Raw genomic sequence first — 11,090 nt, forward strand, 5'->3', positions numbered from 1 at the left:
AAGTTGATATTGCATTATCATTCAAATCTCGAGTTATTGCGTATACACACTCGTTACACAAATACTAGTATTACAAAAAACAAAAAAGGACCTCCCAATTTGAGGGATTGCAATCCTTTTCTTCTTTCCCAAATATCACAAAGTGGTCATTTTTTTTTAATAATTATTCTATCAATGCACAAAATTAAATAATCCCATTTTACCTCTCTTTTGCATTTCACATATAAAATTGCATCTCTTATTATAAACAACCTTGCCAAAAAAATTCCAGATATTTAAGTATTTTTCTCTTCCCACGCATTTGCGTTCAATTTCTTTACATTATATCAAAAGAACTTTTGATTAATCAGTAATTTCATTATTTCGTAATAATATAATTTTGTAATGTCAGTATCTTTTCATATACTAAGATGATGATTGGGTGGGCTCGGTTCACGCTAAACCTTAACCTCGAGTCTCGCTTAGGCCGACGGGACATCGTATGTCTTATTGGCTGCCCAAACGAACCTTTACATTATATTTGGTTTTATAACTAAATAATGGAAAAAAAAAACTTAAATTTATCGCTGAATAGAATATTTCATAGGTATTCGACAAAAAAAAAAAAGAATAAATTGATTTCTAATTTTTTTAATTATTCTCCCATCTATTCTTTATCCACGATGGGTGTGCACGTAAGTAATGTTTAATTCACGTTACACTTTGATAGAGCTGACAAAATGAGTCATAAACCCATATTATGACCCATGGTTAGTTAAATGGGTCATATATGAGACAATGGATCATATATAGGTCGAGTGAAAGTTAAATATAGGTCAGAAATAAGTCTGAGAAAATAAAGCACAAAAAGAAATAGATCTAAATGGGTTATTAGGAAACCCACTTTGAACCCATGGCCTTCTTTAACTTTATAAAATGTTTTTTTAATAAAAAATCGAAATTATAATTATTTTTCATATTTCATATTTCAATTTTTTTTTTCTTTCTTTTTCTTCCTTCCTTAGCCGACGGCTGGCAAGGCGACGAGCTTCTCCTTCTCTTTTGTAACCTTATCCTTTTGTCTTTTTGTGCAAAGGCCTTTCTTCCTTTTTGACTATTTTCTTTCCCCTAGTATCACCAGACTTCACGCATTTTGTAAGACCTCTCTTTTCAGTTTATTTTCCTATTTCAGGCACCTTTCTAATTTGCTGTATCGAGAGTGGAAGGGGTGGCCAACATCCCCCTTCTCTCTCTCTCTCTCTCTCTGTCGGCTCTCTTTCTTCTTCGTGCCTGAAAGTCAAGACAATCAAGACAATAGCAAATGTTTTAAACCCAAAAAAAAAAAAAAAAAAAAAAAGTAATTTCAAACAAACTTACTTTGAGTTCTTCACTATGTTATCTAAGTAGAGATTCACTATATATATAAATTGCTACTCTTGTCCGTAGGTCGAATATCTGAATAAAAAGGTTTTCCTTGACCATAAAATCAATCATTTTTTTTAAAATATTTTTCAAACTGTCAAACTTGTTGGGATGGTAGAGTTAAATGATATATATATATATATATATATATATATATATATTACCATTATTACAAATATGTAACTAAATTCTTTCCCATTTGACATGATATATCGAGATATGGCTAGTCATACACTCTTGAGAACTTGTAAATAGAGACTTATCTCTCACTTTTATTCCAAAAACATCTTCTATAATTTCCACCTACTTTATTTACCTTCTTTCACACTTTTTGGAAAGAATTTCTTACAACCTTTGTACTTGGTAATTGGGGATGCACTAGGAGAACATTGAGTACCCTTCTTGTCCTTCCTAGTAATATGACTAGTTACAAAATAATCCACTAAATTATCCACGTTGTCCTTCCAGAAATGGGATTAGTTAGAAAATAATCCATTAAATTATCCATTCCACGTGCTCTCCATAATTCTCCCTAGTCAGTTGCCATCGTTTTACGTTATGTGACGGTGAGTTAATCTAACGCTAACATATGGCCGTAACTCTGGCAACACATTAATTAATATAATTTGATATTTGTTCTCTAATAAAATAATCTCATCCAAGTCCAACCCGCATTCATTTGCCATTTTCCTCACCTGCAAATGACCATAAGTTGGCAATTCCCCAAAGCAATTAGCACATCAAAATGGTCAGTCAACCAAAATCGAAATAAAAATTGCCCATTCACATGTCCCCATTAGTGAGCAACTCATCTCGTGATCCACACCTTCCAAATTTTTTTATAAGTTCAATCATCAAGCTGTCTACTGCAATTTGCCCCACTTTTTGTACCGGCACATGCTTTGAAATTTTCCCCCCTAGAAAATGATGTTCATGTTTTAAAAATATTTCAACATTAAAGGTAAGCTAAAGACAAAGGTTAAAAGACAATAACTAAAAGTCAATGCGATTGCTATAGACTACGGACGAGGCGAAAATCCATATACAAAATTTCCCGAAAATCAAATCAAAGAAGTAATTGAGGCGAGGGGCAACTTTAAAAATTCAAATAAAGTAAATTTGCCATTTTTTAAAATATGAATTGTGCCTGCCGCGTGTGAGTATGTATATATACTAAATTAAAAGTCAATTTATTATGAAGCATATCATCAATTTTGACACATTTGTCCTAATAAAAAAAAATTGCACTATGCTTACCCTTTTTTTTTTTATATGTAACACCAACTAATTGATCGAGACGTGGCTTAATGGTCTCACTTGTCAACCTCCCTTCGCTTTCTCACCATTAGTTTTTCTATTGGGCATGAGCTTTTCCTCTCCTCTTTTGTAGCCCTAAGCTTTTGTTCATTTTTGACAATATTTTCTTTCCCCTAGTCTAGCTACCAAGACCTGACCTGTACACCTTGAGGCAGGTTAGGTCTGCAAAACTTTGGGTGGAATTGGGACCTTTCTTTTCAATTTATCTTCCTATTTAGGGCATATTCTCTCCCTTTTGGGTGGAGTTGTGAGGCTAGTGTGGCATGTATCATGTTGACATTTGGGCCAATCATTAGAAATCCTTGCAACTTATCTCTCTTCAATTGTACAACTCTGCTTCTTCTCTCTCCAATTGTACAACTCTGCTTCTCCTCTCTCTTATGCGTTTCAAAGCCCTCCAACAGTCCGAAGACTCCGCCAACTCCGGCACGTCGCCTCCATCTTTTTCCCTATTTTGTCCATTTGTCCCTTTTTTCTTCCACCTCTAGCTCTTTTTTCAAGTCTGAAGATGCCATTCTCGCTCTACAACTCCTTCATATTATTTAGGTATGTTTAAGTATGGTTTGAATTGATATTAATATTACGTAGAATGTGGTCATATTTCCCAATCTAACATCATAACAACTACTATGTTTGTGAATTTTTTAAAAAAAAAAATATCATTTCCAGCCTCCCTCCTACATCCAGGTGTTTTTTTTTTCACTAAAAACCCCTAAATGGCGGTTTCATTTGCATAGGTGCAATTGGACGTTAATCGTCGGTTAATTGTTATTTGTAATTTATAGCAAATCTTTATCTTTTTCCTCGGGATAAGAACGCTTCAAGTGCCAAAAGTTGGCACAAAGGGACACTTAAGTGCTTAAAAAGTTACGAAAGGTACACTTAAGTGTCACATTCGAAGAAAAACGGATCACAAGTGCCACTCCGTCCAAAGTCCGGCCAAAAAGCGCGTGGCGTTTTTAGATGAATTTCCGGCGAAGTGAACCCAAAACGACGCCGTTTTGCATGCCGACGTGACAAGTAATGCAAAAACGGCGTCGCTTTTGGGTTGACATAAAAAAATAATATAAAAATTAAATAAATTAAATTTAAAATTCGATATAGTTAAAATATTAAAAAATAATAATTTTAATAGTTAAAATATTTAAAAAATAATAAATTTAAAATTAGATTTATTTAAAATAATTTTTTAAAAATAATTTTCAAATAAAATTTAATTAAAATATAAAAAATAATAGTTTAAAAAAAATTTAAAAATTAAAATTAAATTAGTTAAAAAATTAAAAAAAATTAAAATTAAATTAGTTAAAAAATTTTAAAAAATTGAAATTAAATTAGTTAAAAAAATTTTAAAAATTAAAATTAAATTAGTTAAAAATTTTAAAAAATTAAAATTAAATTAGTTAAAAAATTTTAAAAAATTAAAATTAAAATTAGTTAAAATATTAAAAAATAATAATTTTAAAAATAAAAAAATTTAAAAAATTTAGAAAAAATTTAAAAATTAGATTTAGCTAAAAATTTTTAAAAATAATTTTAAAATTAGATTTAGTTAAAAATTTAAAAAATAATAATAATTTTAGAACTAAATTTAGTTAAAATATTAAAAAATAATAATTTTTAAAAAATAAAAACAATAAAAAAATAGAAATTTTAAAATTAGATTTAGTTAAAATATTAGAAAAATAATAATTTTAAAATTAAATTTAATTAAAATGTTAAAAAATAATAATTTTAAAATTTATAAATTTAAAAAAAAGGGGGCGGTCCTCAGCCACCGCCCCCTTTTATTAATTTATAAAATTTTGATAATTTTTTTAAAATTTTTTAAAATTTTTAATTTAAAATTTTATTATTTTAATATTTTAAATAAATTTAATTTTAAAATTATTTTTAAAAATATTTTAACTAAATCTAATTTTCAAATTTTTTATTTTTATTTTTTATTTTTAAAATTTTTTTATTTTTAAAATTATTATTTTTAATATTTTAACTAAATTTAATTTTTATTTAATTTTTATTTTTTAACTAAATCTAATTTTAAAATTATTATTTTTAATTTTTTTTAAATTTTTAAATTTTAAAATTATTATTTTTTAATATTTTAACTAAATATATTTTTAATTTTAATTTATTTAATTTTTATATTATTTTTTTATTACATGAGCCCAAACGACGCATAGTTTTTGCATTATTTGGCCATATCGTGCAAAACGGCGTCGTTTTGGGCTCGGATTCGCCCGAAAAAATGCCACGTCGGCATTTTGGCCGGATTGGCACTCAAGTGATCCATTTTGCTCCGATTTTGGCACTTAAGTGTACATTTGTAACTTTTAAGCACTTAAGTGTCCCTTTGCGCCAACTTTTGGCACTCTGGGGTCCTTGTCCCCTTTTTCCTCTCACTCCCACTGTCTCATCTTTTCCTCTTTGTTCATCCGAGTTCGAGCATTTCTCAACAACATGCATCCTCCTCCAAAAAATGAAAAAAAGAAGATAAGTTTCAAGGTAGGACATAGAAAGTTCGTGTGGAAACATTATCAAATCCTTCATAAGAATGCATGTGATAGTATCATATGAGAGTTTTTCAAGAACAATGGCTTTCATAACGAGGAATGTTTTTTGGAGGATTTTGCTAAGAAACCCCTTCTAGACGGAGAATCATCAAGGTAAGTAAAAATTATTTCCTCACCTCACTTCTTCTCAAAGAGCTCACTTCTTCTCAAATCTTTTACTCCCACTTCATTTAGGGCTAGGGTTAGTGTTCGAGTTGGAGGAGAATCAAATTTGATGATAAAAGAATGCCAAACTAAGAAAAGAAAGAGTACTTCATTTTTGTATCACGAAGAGAAGGAAAAACAAATCATGGAAATGGATGGACATAAAAGGAAAAGAAAAATAAAAAGAGTTGTAGCTCGAGTTTTTTGAGACACTAGGAGACGAAAGCAAATGACAATCGCGATATTATCACATTGCTACTTTATAAAAATTATGTGCCCTAAGTGTGTTATGCACGTGCACGTACCGTGCCGGCATTGTGCGTATTATGTGTATATTCCAACATCAACATAAAAAACTTGAATTTTGATTAAAAAATCATTATAAATCCAATTGATATAAGTACTAATAAGTCATGAAACATTTTTTTACTAAACTTGAGGTTTGGCCTTATGTTGGTATTTCCCCCATTCCTCTGGGAGAGTTTAACTTAGTTGTGTTGTACCCTAGCAAGGTACTATCTATTATTTGAATTCAAAGTTTATAGTGATGAAGCCATTGATCTGGATAACCATGTCTTTACTATTAGTAGGTACAGAAAATATACTACGTGTATCAACAACATTTTCTCTAGTGACAATGGCAATTCCCATGCAATGCCTTTTATTAAAAACTCCTAGTTTGGACTTCCCATGTAACTTCATTTCTCACTATAAATTCTAGCAAGCATTCCCATTTTTGGTGGACCTTTTCAACTCCAAGTTACTCTTGTTAATTTTAAGCAATTGGCATAAGCCTATAGAAGTTTATTTTTCCAAAAACAGAAAAATGCAAAGAGAGAGAAAAAACAAGAAAAAGAAAAACAAGAACAGAATAAAGCCCATGCACATGTACTCACATGCACATGTCCATCATCCCTCTAATTTCTATCATCCTCTCACCGGTGATAGAGGTTGAGGTTGTTAAAAATAGGCGTCTCCAACCTCAGAGAGAGACCCAGAGAAGATTGACGCGCGTTTATCAGGAATACCCTACCCTCGCCACATTCGACTATTTTCTTCATTATAACGAAAATCAACCCTCTTCTCACTTCTCGACTTCACTCCTCCTAGAGAAGAAAGAAAAGAAAGAGAGCATCTCTCCTCCGTCTTTGTCTCTTCATCTTTGTGCAACTTGCTTGAAAGCTCGAGAGTTGAGACCTCAAGGTTCGTCCGATTCTCTCTGGGCTACGATTCTCCTTGTGCTTGTGCTTGGCTCTTGTCTTCTTTTGATCTTCTTTATGCTAGTATAGGCCGGTTCTCTTCTACTTGTGTTGAGGCAAGGCGATCTTGAGGACATTGAGGACATGTTGGCTCTCGAATTTGCTCTTTTTGTGGTCGCTTTCTTCTTACCTTTATCTTGTTGAGTTGGGCTTAGAGGAGTGCATTATTATTGTTGTTATTGCTGTTCATGGAACAAAATGGACGTAACAATATTTCCTGCTTGACTAGATCCATTTTTGCCGTGACCTAGCGAACGAGCACACAATTTTTCTAGTGGTTTGTGTTCTGTGATGATCTTCCGCGGGGAGGGTCTGACACTCATTTTAAAGGTGGCTTTGAGAAGACGAGCGGTTTGCTTATTAGGTTCTTCCGATAGAAATCAGGCTTAATTTTGGCTAGAGCTAAGCTTCATTTGATACTCCATGACCACGTTACTCACACCTGGGGGGTTACACTAATTACTTTGATATAACTTTAGTCTTGTTTACTTTTTAGAAGAAGATGGAATTTACTTGAAGTTTGCTAATGGGATTATGTCTTGGGTGGCTTATCAGGTTTTCCTTTCTCGAACTTGATAGATGCTTTCATATCCTTGATCATTTGATTTCAAGTAGGTCTTTTTTTCAATACATAGATTGTTATATAATTTGGGTACCAACCACTTGAGTGTTATCCGGCTTAGTGCAAGCGATTATAATCATGCATGTGGGTTTCTGAAAGTAATAATCCAACTAGTACATTAGACTCCTCGCATTGAAAGTATTCTCATGTATATTAAAAAAAAATGTGTCTTTTCTATTCTTTTTCATTCCTTAAATAAAAGCCTTTTTTTCTCCCCCTCCATTTCACATGGCAGACCCAAGAAGGCATGGCTGACCATTATCATGTCCCATTCGGTGAGGATGAGATATATAGAGAGTTCTTAATTGAGCTATTCCAAGAATAAGCAGAGGAAGGGAGCCATTATCATGTTCCATTTGGGGAGGAAGATACATATAGGGGATTCTTACTCGAGCTATTCCAAGAAGAAGTAGGGGAAGGGAACCGGCCACGCTGGAACAAGTATGCCTACAGCTGTGCGATTGTAGCATCTATAGTTTGTATCGTGCTAGGTTTTGGTTAGTCCCTCTCCTCTCTCTAGCTCTCTAGCATTGTGTCCAATATTTCTAGGCATTCCATCAAGATTTTCCATAAAACTAATTAATTCCTTGTAAATTAATGATGTTGTAAAAAAAAATGATAATTTGGTTATATTTGGGTGCACTTTATTTTTTCTCTAGCTTTATTACCGATAAAAATGATAAATCTATTGTCAAATGTCCTTTTTTAATGCATAAAAAAGCAACAAAAATTACTTAATTTTATATAACATCATCCATTTTTTTCTTCTTTTTTAGCCAATTTAGAATAAATCATTCTAGAAAATAGTTCACGGAATATTTTCTTTTTCATTTTTTATGTTTTCAATTTCTTATATATGGTTAAATTTACTTGGAATATAAGTATAACAAATAAGATTTTTGGCAGAGATAGGAGTGATGAGCAAGGCCAGCGCATACATAAAGCCAAACCTACAATTGAGCAATAAGGATGATGATTTATGATTAGGATTTCTAAACTCTTCTCACTTTTTGGGTCGGTACTAGCTAAGTCGACCTCCAACAGACTTTGCAGTTGTATCAAGATTGTGTTGGATGCGGCCATTCTTTTTGTCAGCCCCCTCTTCATGATCTTTAGGCCAAGCTTCTTCTACTTAATACTCAGCCACCTCATCATCAATATCGGGATGGGCTATACACTTACTATAGCTTCGGTCTACATTACGGAGATATCTCCCACTTTTTACCATGGCCTACTCACGTCATTCCCAGAGGTAGTAATTTCTTTTCTTTTATTTTCCTAATTTTGTAGCATATATATATATATATATATTTTTAAAATTTACCATCAACTTTTGTCTAAGTAAAAATTAAGGTAAGAAAATTTAAGTTAAAAAGTTGATTGTTTTTATACTTTTTTGGGTGTTTTGGGTTTTCATGAACAAGGGCACCCTCCTAGCCTATGTCTCCCACTATTTATTCTCCAGGATGCGCACCAAATTCACACGGTCTTACCTGCTCTATTTGGGATGAATCCCTTTTGGCTTAGTCAATTTTTGGGATTCTAACCATGTCAGAATTTCCCCAATGGCTTGTCATGGTCGCGTGGAGGAGGTGAAGGGCATCCTGGCACGGATCTTTGACTTTAAGGAGGAGGTAGCACATCGGGTGGGCGAGGTCATTAGCCAGACTAGTGGCGAGGGCGTGTGGCTGGCTATCATCCACCCAACTTGATCAATCCTACACATGAGTATTTGTGTGTTTGGAATCTACATGTTCCAACAAGTTTCTAGAATTAACACCATTCTTGTCTACGGCCCTTACATTTTCGAGTAGACTTAGATTGTCAATCACATGGAACATCTCCTCATGCTCATAGTAGTCGACCTTGTGAAGACGATGTTCACCCTAGTCTGCACCATTAGCCTCGATCAGGTTAGAGCGGTCACCCTGGAGGGTGCCGCCTTACTATTCATGGGGATTGCCCAGGGGGTGCAATTGGTGTCACAATGGGCCAGGTGGTAAGCGGCCTGATGTCCATGAGTTTTATGATTTTGTATAGAGCGGTCACCCTAGAGGGTGCCGCCTTCCTATTCATGGGGATTGCTATGGTGGCTTGGGTCTTTGTCTACCTCTTAATGCTGGAAACAAAACAAAAGTCATTGGATGAGATTAGACAATTGTTTGGTTCATGGACAGCATGGAGCAGTGCGACAGCCAACCAAAGTGCTTAATATTTTCTTTATGATTTTGAATTCTGGACATACTCTTTAGTAATTTTGAATATCTCAATTAAATTTTAGTGAATTATGATAGTTTCCAGTTGACACTATAATATTGAACATCGCAATTACATGTTGATGAAACTATAATCATCGAATATCACTGGCCAATATTATGCTCTCTTATTTCATTCAATTTGTCCAGTGTTTTAGGAAGACCGTGATTTAGGAAGGATGATTTTCTCCATGTGAGAAAGGAAAGCAAAGGGCCATAAAGAACGGGCTTTGCTAGCAATGATTGGACTTAGGAAATACGATCTTGGTGATGCTATATATATATATATTCTTTGATCATTCTTTTTCCCTTTCAAATGTCAATCATTTTAGGCATCTCTGGAGAGTATATCAAAGCAAATTAGAAAAAGAAAATCTCAACTAACTTCTGCAAAAGAATGTGCTATGGAGTCTAGGTTGATAATTGATAGAAAGTCCTTAAAACTTGCCCTCAACAAGAGTTTGGAGGACTCGTTTTTGGATGTTGCAATCAATTGTGCTTCTATTATATGTTGTTGGTCCTCATCCAAGAAAAAAGCTCTTGAATCTGGTAGCTTCATACTGTTTGGCTTAATAGTATAAGAATAATCTCTATGACACATAATAGAAAAATGCAGTTTTCTAGATTGGCAAAACCGAAACTTTCGTTAAATAACATTATGAGTTGGTGATGGCGCACATGATGTTAGTATGTTTCATGAGGTGACATTAGAGTTGGCATCACTGGTGTCGAAGGGATGCACGCATGCCTATCAACCATACCATCCATAATAACTCCTATGGGCACATCCAGATCTCGGCGAGATTGGCGAGATTTGAGCCTCGCCGACGCCGACGAGCTCGATCTTGCCCGTGGCTAGTCGTCGGTCGTCGTCATGGCTAGCGGTCAGTTGAAGAAGAAGAAAAAAAAAAAAGAAAAAAAAAAAAAAAATAATTATTAAAAAATAAAAATTATATTTAAAAAATTTAAAAATTCGATTTTTTTTAAAAATATTTTAAAAAGAATTATAAAAGCTTTCCATTAAATTTGTATTGCATAAAAATTATTAAAAATTTCGTATTGCATAAAAATTATTAAAAATTTCGTATTGCATAAAAATTATTAAAAATTTCGTATTGCATAAAAATTATCAAAAAATTTCGTATTGCATAAAAATTATCAAAAAATTTGTATTGCATAAAAATTATTAAAAAATATTAAAAATTTTGTATTGCATAAAAAAATTTACCAATTTTTTTTTTTATAAAAATATCATAAAAATGAGCTTTTTTGAGGTTTAGTTAAAATATTTTCATGTTACGTTTTTAGTTATTCAATGGTATGTTCACTTCAAATAAGAGAAGTATATGCAGTAGTGGGTTTTTATAGATATTTCGTTATAAATATTTCAATTTATAGGTTTTTTTTTTTTTTTTTAATTTTATTTATTATTTTTAATTTAATTTGAAGTTTTAATCCAATTAGCATATAGTAGTAGTGGGTTTTCCTAGAATATTAATAGGTTTTAGCATTACGGGTC

Source organism: Eucalyptus grandis, chromosome 9 (assembly GCF_016545825.1).
Source record: "Eucalyptus grandis isolate ANBG69807.140 chromosome 9, ASM1654582v1, whole genome shotgun sequence".
NCBI classification, from domain to species: domain Eukaryota; kingdom Viridiplantae; phylum Streptophyta; class Magnoliopsida; order Myrtales; family Myrtaceae; genus Eucalyptus; species Eucalyptus grandis.